We start from the raw sequence: 11,918 nt of genomic DNA, 5'->3' as shown, positions 1-11,918 counted from the left end.
TTCCCCACACAAACCTGGATTGAACATTCATTCACTGAAGAAACATTTTCCCACTGATTTTACAGACAAGGAACCAATAGGTGCATACTGGTAGGATGTTTTGGTTAGTCAGCAAGCTTTTAAAATGAACTTCATATTCACTGAATTTACTTTTATTAATTTTATTCTTTGGTTTTCTGTATCATTCAGTCATGGCTTTATAGCAATTTTAAGTCTCTCCAAATAAATATAAGCTTTTCTTAGAGTATTTGGTGCATATAAAAGGCCTTTTGAAATTTGGAAAAAGCATAAGAATAATTATGAGCAATACTCTTGAAAGAATACTCACATATACTGTATTAGGGTTCTTATACATCTAAGAGGAGATTTATTATAGGAATTGGTTCACGTAGTTATGGAGGTTGAAAAGTCCTGTGATGTGCTGTCACAAGCCAGAGAACCATTAAAGCCTGCAGTGTAATTCAGTCCAAGTCTGAAGGCCTGGGAATTTGGGGGCTAATGGTGTAATTACTGATCTGAATTTGAAAGCTTAAAATCAGAGGTGCCAATGTCTAAGGGTAAGAAAAGATGGATGTCTTAGCTCAAGTAGAAAAAACAAATTTGCCCTTACTCTGCCTTTTTATTCTATTAGGCCCTATAGATTGGATGATACCCACTGGCATTGGGGAGGGCATTTGCTTTACTCAATTCACCAATGCAAAATCTAATCTCGTCAAGAAACATCCTCATAAACACATCAAGAAATAATGTTTTAATAGCTATCTTGATATGCCTTCATCCAGTCAAACTGACACACAAAATTAATCATCACTTGCACCTATCTGCATTCATGTTTACTTCAGATATGAATAAAATGCTTTCCTTAGACTAGTGGTTCTCAAACTTACCGCGCATCCAGAATCACCTGCAGGATAATTAAAACGGATTCCTGGGCACCATCTACAGTTTCTTGAACTAGATCTTAGGTGGGGCTTGAAATCTGTACAAATAAGAAGTTCCCAAATGTTGCAGATGCTGTTAGTCTGCCTACAGGCTTTGAGAAGCATTTGCGGACTTTCAAAGGCTTAATGCTGTTAATAACTAGTTTCAAAATGGCCACTAGAGGGCAGTGGAACCACGGACAAACTGGGTGTGCTGCTTAATAGGTTCCCTGGTTTATGCTATCAACTACAATATTCCTACAAGCCATGAGAATACCAAAGCCAAACATTAATTTCCTGTACAATATCTTGAGACTCATTCTCAATTGTAATATAAACCAAAGCTTGTCCTTATGATTGCGGGGATTGGACATGTAAAATGCAGCACTAAAACCCATTTCGTGATCATGGTAATTTAAAAGTTGAACTTCTCTAAGTAGGCATTTGCACATATACCTAGTAGTCTTTGAGGTTAACAGGAACCGTTTGTGGTTTCCCAAAGAGACTACATTTTGATAATAGGTTTAGTTTGTTATGGAGATAGTTCTACACTTAAGTGTTATTTATTGTTTTAAGACACAATTTTTATTTTATGAAAGTAAGACCTAAGTACTTTTTAAAAATATTATAAACTTAGTAGATTAAGTTTATACTCAACCTCAGTTGGTAGAACATAAAGATCCACATGGTGTAGGGGATTTGTAGTTTTTTTCTTCTAGATGTGTTGCTTTGATTATAGACAAGGATTAGAGAAAAATCAAAAGATGTAGACTGCAGTGTTGTTGTTACATTTTCTGTGTGTCTGACCTAGTACAGAACTTGAAAGCTGCCTTTATTGTGGCTGTTATTACTTTTAAAAAATTAATTTTGATAATAGCAATAGAGTCATAGACATCTTTCTGAATATCTTGACATCTTGGCTTGAATCAGCAATTGATTTTCATTGTATTGCAGAAATTTTGATTTGAAAGCCCAAAGACTTGAGTTTGATTCCTTGCCTTGACATTATTACCTATGTGATTCTGATAAATCATTTAATCTCTCTAAGTCTCAGTTTCTGCATATGTAGAATGAGAATTTATGCAATAACAACTATCTTCCTGGGCTATTTTAAAAAATCAGTGAAATACTATATATGATAATGTTTTATAGATTGTAACCATTCTTGAAATTTTCTGTTTTTGACATTCTTCTACCAGTATAGAGTATATTTTGAACTTGGTTTTGATGTCATTATACCTTTGTAAAATTGCTTCCACATGTACAAAATAGGAATACTCACATTAAAAAACCTGGAATTATATCACAAAAAAGTTTAACCCTTTTGCATATAACATCTTAGTTTTTCATTATTTTTTTCTTGCGTGGTATGTATTGTTCCTCATATGTAGATAATGTGATCTATAGATACGGCTAAATACAACTAGTTATTAGTGAGATCAGGATTAAGGTTTAAATTGCAAATCACTATTTGGCCTTTGGGAATATGCATAATATATGTTCATGTACTGTGTATACACACGAACATGCATTTTTTTTTTTTTTTTAAATGGGAGAGGAGCCAAGGGTCTTTACTAGAAAGAAGAAACTTTACATTTTGAGTAAGTTAGTGCAAAGGTTCAGTGGGCCAACTCTTGGGGCATCAGCTTGTGATGGGTTCCACAGCTAAGGCATTGCTAGAGCTCACCTTTGTGCAGCCACAAGCAGATGATGGCACTGTTTACTCTTCACGGATGCAGCCCATATATTTGGTGATAGAGGGGACTAAATTAGGGACTTCCTTGGTGCCTGAAGCTGCCTTTGGGTCTAGCAAATTATATGGGTTCAGTCCCTGCTGTTTAGCCTTCCTCTCCAGTCCATTCACTTGCTTGCCATCAGTAGGAGCACCATTTCCAGATGCCATGGACTGCAGGGACTGCATCGAGACCATGGGCCCTGAGGGCCTGTGTGGCCAGCACTTCAAACGCTGTGATGTAACCTTGAAGCCATCATGCCTATCACAATACATTTATATGAATGGTAGGATTTCATTAAATAACTGTGGGTAAGTACTATTTCTCTTAATTTTTTTATGGACCACAAAATCTCTTAGCTATGGTTGTTTTAAGATTAAACATTAGTTTTCCTTATACTTTTTGTTTCTTGTCTAGTAGTATATCTTGCTAATAAGTAGACTATAAATTTACATAGATTAGGGATTATATTTCTGTGACCCTCAGAGGACTTTGCATAGAGTTTGCAATAGCAGTGTAGTATGTTACTTTTCTGATTCCCTGAAAAAAGGAATAGAGTATATTTCATTCCACAGAGCACTAGGAAAATCCCCTGATTCCTTTGGAGGGCAATGAATCAAACTATCAGTGTTTACTTCTCAGTGCTGTATATGTGTTTAGCACTGTGCTAAGAGAGGGCTTGGTAAATATCTGTTGCTTATTGATCGATCACCTTCAGAGAGTGATTTGTGTTTTTGTGGTAGTCTTTGGATTAAAAAATCCTTTTCAAAAAATTGTGGATAAAATAATTTGTGTGCATTTTCCAAGTATATTAAGATTATTGTGGTAGTCTGTCTTTATGGAACAAAGTTTTATTGCAGTGTAATTTGCATACAACTTACCTATTAAAATGTGTACAGTTCAGTGCTCTTTAGTATACTCACAACATGTTCAACCGTTACCACAATCAATTTTAGAATATTTTTATCGTTTCAGAAAGAAACCCTGTATCTTTATCTGTCAATCCTGTGATAGTTAATTTGTATGTTGAATTGGCTGGGCTACACACAAGGCCCCGGAATGTGTTGAAACATTTTTATTTTTTTAATTTATTCATTTGACAGAGATCACAAGCAGGCAGAGAGAGAGGAGGAAGCAGGTTCCCCACCAAGCAGAGAGCCCGATGCGGCGCTCGATCACAGGACTCCGGGATCATGACTCGAGCCAAAGGCAGAGGCTTTAACCCACTGAGCCACCCAGGTGCCCCGTGTTGAAATACTATTATGGATGTTTCTATTAAGGTGTTTTTGGATGATATTAATATCTAAATATACAGACTTTGAGTAGATAGTCCTCTATATCATGGGTGGGCCCCATCCAATCAGTTTTGAGGCCTGCATACAAAAGACTGATTTCCTCTAAGCAGGAAGGACTTCTGGCCTTCAGACTTGAACTACATCAGTTTATCCTGGGTCTTCAGCCTGCTAGGTACCCTGAAGATTTTGGCCTTTTCAGCTTCTACATTGTATGAGTCAATTTCTTAAAATAAATCTCTTTCTTCATATATACATATATCCTATTGATTTTGTTTCTCTGGGGAACACTAATACAACCCTCCACTCTCACCTTCTTTTCCACTGCTCACCTTCTTTTCCCAGCCCTAAGCAACCACTCATCTACTTTCTGTCTGTTGATTTCCCTATTCTGGATTTTCATATGAATGAAATTACACAGTATGTGGCCTTGTGACTGGCTTCTTTCACTTAACAGTGTTTTCAAAGTTTATTTATGTTGTAGCATATATTAGTACTTCATTTTTTAATGCAGAATAATATTACATTGTATGAATATATCATATTTTGTTTATCTGGTTGTTCATTAATGGACGTTTGGGTTGTTTCCACTATTTTGCTATTATAAATAATGCTTCTATAACCATTTGCATAAGTTTCTGTGTACACATGTTTTCATTTCTTTTGAGTATATACCTGCAGGTGAAATTGCTGGGTCATATGGTAACGTTATGTTTAATTGTTTGAAGAACTACCGTTCTTCACCAAAGTGGCTGCACCATTTTATATTCTTATCAGTAGTGTATGGGGGTTCCAATTTCTCCACATCTTCACTAATACTTGTTATCTGAGTTTTTGATTCTAGCCACCTAGTGGGTAAGAAATGGTATCTTATGGTTTTGATTTGTATTTCCCTGATGACTAATGATGTCAGGCATCTTTTCATAAATTTATTATTGGCCATTTGTACATTTGGAGAAATGTCTATTCAGAACTTCTGTTCATTTTTTTAGTTGGGTTATTTGTCCTTTTTTACTGATCTGTGAGTGTTCTTTATACATTCTAGATTCAAGTCCCTTATCAAAAACATGATTTACAAATATTTATTCCCATCCCATGGGTTATTTTTTTCACTTTCTTGATGCTGTTCTTTGAAGCACAAGAGTTTTAATTTTGATGATGCATAATTTATCAATTTTTCTTTTGCTATTCATATTTTTGGCAAAATATCTAAGAATCTTTTGCGAAATCCAAGGTCATGAATATTTGCCCCTATGTTTCCTCCCAAGAGTTTCATAGTTTTTGTTCCTACATTTAGGTCTTTAATCCATTATGAATTAGTTCTTGTATATGGTGGGAAGAATCTAGCTTCATGCTTTTGCATCCAGTTGTCCCAGCACTAGTTTTTGAAAAGACTTCTTTCCCCATTGACTGGTCTTGGCACCCTTGTTGAAAATCAGTTGGCCACAGAAATATGGGGTTATTCCTGGACTGTCAGCTCTTTTCTCTTGGTCTACATGTCTATCCTTGTGCCAGGACCACACTGTGATGATTACTGTTACTTTGTAGTAAGTTTTGAAATTGGGAGTGTGTTTTGAAATTGAGAACTGTGAGTCCTTTCCTGTGAGAAAAAAAGTCCTTTCTTCTTTTTCAGGATTGTTTTGACTATTCTGGATCCTTAGCAATTTCATATAAATTTTAGAATCAGTTTGTTAATTTATACAAAGAAGTTGGCTGGGATTCTGATAGGGATTATGTTGAATCTATAGATTATTTAGGGGAGTAATATTATCTTTTTTTTTTTTTCTGGGAGTAATACTATCTTAACAGTGTTAAGTCTTTCAGTCCATGAATGTGGAATGTTTTCCCATTTACTTAGATCTTCCTTAATTTCTTTCAACAGGGTTTTATAGTTTTTAGAGTATGAATTTTACATACATACATGTTTTTGTTAAGTTTATTCCTAAGTGTTCTATTTTTCTTGATATTGTTGTGAATGAAATTGTTTTGATTTCATTTTCAGATTTTTTTATTGCCAGTGTATAGAAATACTACTAATTTTTGTGTATTGATCTTGTATCTTACAAACTTGTTAAGCTCACTTATTAGTTCTACTAGTTTTTAGTGGTACCTTAGGATTTTCTATATATAAGGTCATATCATCTGTAAGTAGAGATTATTTTACCTATTTCCTTCCAATCTGGATATCTTTTATTTCTTTTTCATATTTAATTCTCTTGGCTAAAACTTACAGTACAATGTTGAATTAGAAGTGATGAGAACAGACATCTTTGTCTTGTTCTTCATCTTAGGGTGAAAGCTTTCAGTCCTTTACCATAAATTATGATGTTAGCTGTGGGTTTTCATAATGATCTTATCAAGTTGAAGAAATCCCCTTCTATGCCTGGTTTGTTTAATGTTTTTTATCATGAACAGAAGGTGGATTTTTTTCAAATCTTTTGAGATGATTGAAATGATTATTGATGACTTGTTTTTTGTTCTGTTGATATGGTGTATTACATTAGTTGAGTTTCAGATGCTAAACCAACCTTGAATTCCTGGGATAAATCCCCTTGTCATGGATCTTTCCTTTCTTTTCTCCTGATACTGTCTTTGTCTGCATATTGTTGTATTTAATGGTGTCTCACCTTTCTCTGAGGCTGTTTATTTTTCTTCATTCTTTTTCCTCTATGTTCTTTAGTTTACATAATATCCATCAATCTATCTTCAATTTACCTTCTAGTAAATTTTTTATTTCAGTTATTACATTAACTCCAGAATTTCCATTTGGTTCTTTTTAAAAACAATTTCTATCTCTTTTTTGATTTTTCTATTTGGTACAACAGTGTCAATATACCTTCCTTTACTTCTTTAGACATGGGTTCTTTATTTCTGTGGACATATTTATAATGACTACTTTGAAATAGTTTTCTGTTAAATCACACCTCTTGTTGCTGTCACAGGAAGTTTCTGTTGCCTGCTTTTATTTTTACGGGAGTATGTGTCATACTTTTCTGTCTCTTTGCATGCTTCTTAATTTTTGATTACTGTTAGAATAATTAAGATAATAAGGTTATTCTTATTCAAGAATAATTTAATATTATTATTCATAATAAGATTATTCTTATTTTGATTATTATCTTTAATTACCAATATGGTAATTTTCATGGACAATTTACATAATATATTTTAGTAACTCTGGGCATTGGTACCCTCATTCTGGGGCTTGTTATTGATACCTGCTTGTATATTTGTTTAGTGATTGCCTGGATCATTTTAGTGCAATCTATTCCCTGCTTCCCCCACCCTCCTCCCTCCCACCAAGGTTAAGAATCTGATGTTGCTCCTCAGGGAGGCACAACTTTTAGGTGTGCCCACAGTCACTTTGGGTTGATAGCAGCAGCGGTAGGGCCCTTTACCACTCTGTCTGACCATATTCAGCTGTTAAAACTCCAGTAATTGCTGCCTGGTTGCCTTGTTTTTCTCAAAAAATGTCCTAGGGCATAAATTCCTCTATAAACGAATCCAATCAAACTGTGGCTCTTTGGACAGAATGGTTTCTGAGATCAGTGTGATATTTGTTCTGACCCCAGGAGGGCTCCTCCCAGCTGTCTTATTCTCCAGTTCTCTAAACTTCTGACCAGCCCACAGTCCAGGCCTTTTCTTTATTACATATACAAATCTCCTTCCAATTGCCTTTTACTACAGCCTCCACTATTCTTGAGAGAGTGCTCTTAGGTTAAACTTCTCTAAGCTCTGCTACAAATGAAATCAATTTCTTTGTGGAGAGATCAGGAGCTATCTGTTTTATGGTTGCTTCTTCCTTAGGCAAAATCTCTGGGCTAGGACTCTGGAGCTAGAAGTGGGAACAATGGCAAACTTTTCTACTGGTGACTCCCTGCTGTAGGATTTTCAGTTCCACAAGTGGAAGTTTGGTGGAAGAAGGGAGCTCTCACCTCTTGACCACACTTACCTGGGCTTTATCTCCAGCTATAGGCCGCTGGGGATAAGATGAGAAACACCAAAATCTTGCTAGCTTCTAGGAAGAAAGTTCCTCTCTCTGGGAGAAAACTGGGGAAAGAAGGAACCATGTGTTCCTAGCTGCAGCAGTCTTGAGTGAAGTGTGTGCCTCACTGTTATGGGTGTGGGGTGGAAGAAATGGTCTTGATTCAAAACCACAGACTCTTCACTTATAGGCAGTTTCTTAGGTTTTGTTGAATGTATGTTTCTTCATTTGCTGTTCACACATAGGACCATTTCCAGAAGCTTTAGTTGCTTTTTAGTAATTCTGTCCAGTTTGCCTGGGAGTGAGTTAGTGGAGCTCTTTGTGCTGTTATGCACTTTCATAGCAGTCTGTTGCTTTTGACAACTGTCCACTAACCTGATATTATGAAGATTCATTCAACTCAAACCAATAAGAAAGTCTCTTAATTCATTATGGGAATTCAGGGCTGTTCAGGCACCCACTTAAATAGAACTCTTTTTTATATGAAGCTGTCTAGATAACTTCAAATTTGGGATGCTTAGAGACTCAGCTCCCAGTTTAGTTTTTTCTAAACAATTTCCCTATGATATAATTTTTGTATCATTATCATTTGTAACATTTTTTGTCTTTCGCAAAGTAGTTGTATTTAGACATCGACCTTTTAAAGTCAGTCTTGGTGACATGGTTTCTTGGGTTTAAGTTTGGAGTAGCTTAACAGCTAGTATTTTAAGTTGTCACTCACCTCCTTGTTTATATTATTAGCAATAGTCAAGCTGGCAGGCTTGGGCAGTGCAGTTATAGAGTAAAATAGAGTTCTGCATTTGTGGTCTTATTCAACTGGTACTTCATGTGGAGTTGTCTGGCTGGTCTAGAGGCAAATCTCTGATGTTCTGGCCTGGATTACTTACTTGTGATTATTTGGGACAGGCAGAGACCCTTTATTTTCTACTGCTAAGTAGTAATGTGTAAACCAAGAGCAGAAGCCCTTTTTAGCTCTATTATATGGGAAAGAATAACATTTCCCTTTTTTTCTTTAAGATTTTATTTATTTAATTGAGAGAGCACAAGCAGGGAGAGGTGCCGAGAGAGAGGGAGAAGAGACTCCCTGCTGAGCAGTGAGCTTGATGCCAAACTTGATCTCAGGACCTTGGGACTGTGACCTGAGCTGAAGTCAGAAGACACTTAACCGATTGAACCACCCAGGTGGTCCAAAGAAAGCATAAAATTTCTATTTCCATCCCAGAAAATACTCAGTTATCTTTTTATTGTATATATCATTCTCTCTATAAAGGAAGAATACTTTACCTACATAGAAAGCAAATTTGAGTCATTAAGAGACAAGGCAAGATTTAAGATGCTTAGAGATAATTATAACAAATTTGTGATATTAAGAGACAGAATTCTTCTGTTTTATTTATCATGCTAGTGACTCAGATCAGACTTTTTGGCATCCTTCACTAGGTATAGACAATCTAATGTTGGTAAAATGTCTTACTCTTGGCTTTAATATACAAATGTGTGTTGTCATTATATACCTTATTCCCTTCCCTGTTCATGGTTGGTACATTTGGCCTATATAGGGACTTTGAGAAATCTTTAGAGTTTAAAGTTTTTTCAATTTTCATTTGAAATGAGTTGGTGCTTTTGTCAGAATTGTTTTGCCAACTGTTATCTTTTTGACTATGAAGAATGTAAACTTTTATCATGGAATTTTTCATACAGCTCAGGTCCATGCATTATATAGCTGAATTGTGTTATCTTGGCCCACGTATAGTGGACCTTATTAATAGGACTCACTTCTTCAGGAAATAACACGTGTTTAAAAGAGGGATGGAAGACAAGGAAGGGAAGGAAAAGAAGAAAAAAAAAACAATTCTACTACGGACATAGTTTAGACATGGGATACATGCAGATGAATTTTTTCCCTTTTTTCTAGTGAAGAATTTTGAAAATCAACAGACAGATCATGTATCATTCTAGATCTTGTCATTTTATCTATCTATCTATCTGTTTGTTTATAGAGAGGGAGAGAGGTAGGGAGGGGCAAAAGGAGAGGGAGAGAGAAAATCTTAAGCAGTTTCCATGCCCCCACACCTGGTGAAGAGCCCAATATGGAGCTTATCTCACAACCCTGAGACCATGACCTGAGCCAAAATGAAGAATCAGATGTTTAACTGACTCAGCCATCCAGGCACCCTTTGACCTTGTCATTTTAATCTAGAAGTAAATAGAAAACAAATGTGTTTTTTTTTTTTCCTTTAAGGTATGGTCATGACATCTTGAAAAAGCATTTTCAGTAAATTAAAAATAAGCTATTGCTCCCTCTGTTTTGACTACTGTCATTGTGCAGAAGGACAGCATTCCATGGAGTTGTTTTAATTACCCTGTTGGTATGCACCATGACATCTGGTGGCATTGGTGAGCTCACCTGATGGACCACAAAGAACCCTGATTTATGAACCTATAACTGGGTTTCCAATAAACATTTGTCAAAATAATGTATTAGTTCAAACCAAAGCCTTCTTTATTTATTCATATAAAAGAGCACTTAACTTTCAACAAAGAATTGCCTATCATCAAAAACACTCTATAAATGAACCAAATTTATGAAGACATGGTTCTAGAGGGTGACCGCTCACAGACTACAGCTTATTTTAACTCTTTAGAGGATTTAGTGTTCTAGCTTGCTTGTTTTCATATTCTTTCATATCTTTACTTTCAAATAATGCATATTTTAATATTCACTTGTTAAGGTGCTTGTTACAGAATGAATACAGTGAGTTTTAAAAATCCTTATTCAGTTGTGAAACTAGTATATCTATAGCAAGTATCATTCTATCACTATTTCAAATTCTGTTACAACAATGTATTTTTATCTGTTCTTATTCAATGTACTTCTAAGTAAGAACAAAATGTATACTGCCCTCAAACTAGTTTGTAAATTGCTAAGGCTTCTGATGAGGAAATTGTTACTGATCTTTATCTTAAAATTTTTAAACTGTTTTACTTTTTTACTCAGTAACAGTTTAGCCTGTTTCTGTAGAAAGTTCTTATTGATAAGTAAGATCTGTAATTTATACAGCATGTATTCCTTGGAGACTTCACTTTGTAGAGTACATTGTTACAAAGCACCATATGAAGCATTATTTTAATGTTTAATAGTTACTATCTTCTTTTTTATTATGATATATAATATACATAACAAAGTTTACCATTTTGACCAGTTTTTTATTTTAATTCCAGTTAGTTAACATGCAGTGTTATATTAGTTTCAGGTGTGAAATTAATGTAGTGATTTAACAATTCCATACATCACCCAGTGCTTATCACAAGTGCACTCCTTAATCTCATCACCTATTTAACCCATCCCTCCACCCACCTCCCCTCTGGTAACCATCAGTTTATTCTCTGGGGTAACAGTGTTTCTTGATTTGCCTCTCTCTTATTTTCCCCTCTGTTTGTTTTATTTCTTAAATTCCACATATGAGTGAGATCATGTAGTGTCTTTCCTGACTTATTTCATTTGGCATTATACTCTCTAGCTCTATCCATGCACTGAAAATCACAAGATTTCATTCTTTTTTTAATGACATTCTATTGCATATGTGTGTGTGTGTATGTATGTGTGTGTGTGTGTGTGTGTATATATATATATATATATATATATATATATATATATTTTACATCTTCCTTATCCATTCATATGTTGATGGATGTGTGGGCTGCTTCCATAATTTGGCTATTGAAAATAATGTTGCAGGTGAGGAGTCAAGATGGCGGAGAAGTAGCAGCTGAGACTACTTCAGGTTGCGGGAGATCAGCTAGATAGCTTATCTAAAGATTGCAAACTCCTACAAATCCAACGGGAGATCGAAGAGAAGAACAACAGCAATTCTAGAAACAGAAAATCAACCACTTTCTGAAAGGTAGGACTGGCGGAGAAGTGAATCCAAAGGGACGGGAAGATAGACCCCGGGGGGAGGGGCCGGCTCCCGGCAAGCGGCGGAGC

The sequence above is a fragment of the Lontra canadensis genome, unplaced genomic scaffold (assembly GCF_010015895.1).
Source record: "Lontra canadensis isolate GAN:19392208 unplaced genomic scaffold, GSC_riverotter_1.0 scaffold37, whole genome shotgun sequence".
In the NCBI taxonomy this organism is placed as follows: Eukaryota; Metazoa; Chordata; class Mammalia; order Carnivora; family Mustelidae; genus Lontra; species Lontra canadensis.
This window is presented reverse-complemented; position numbering follows the sequence as displayed.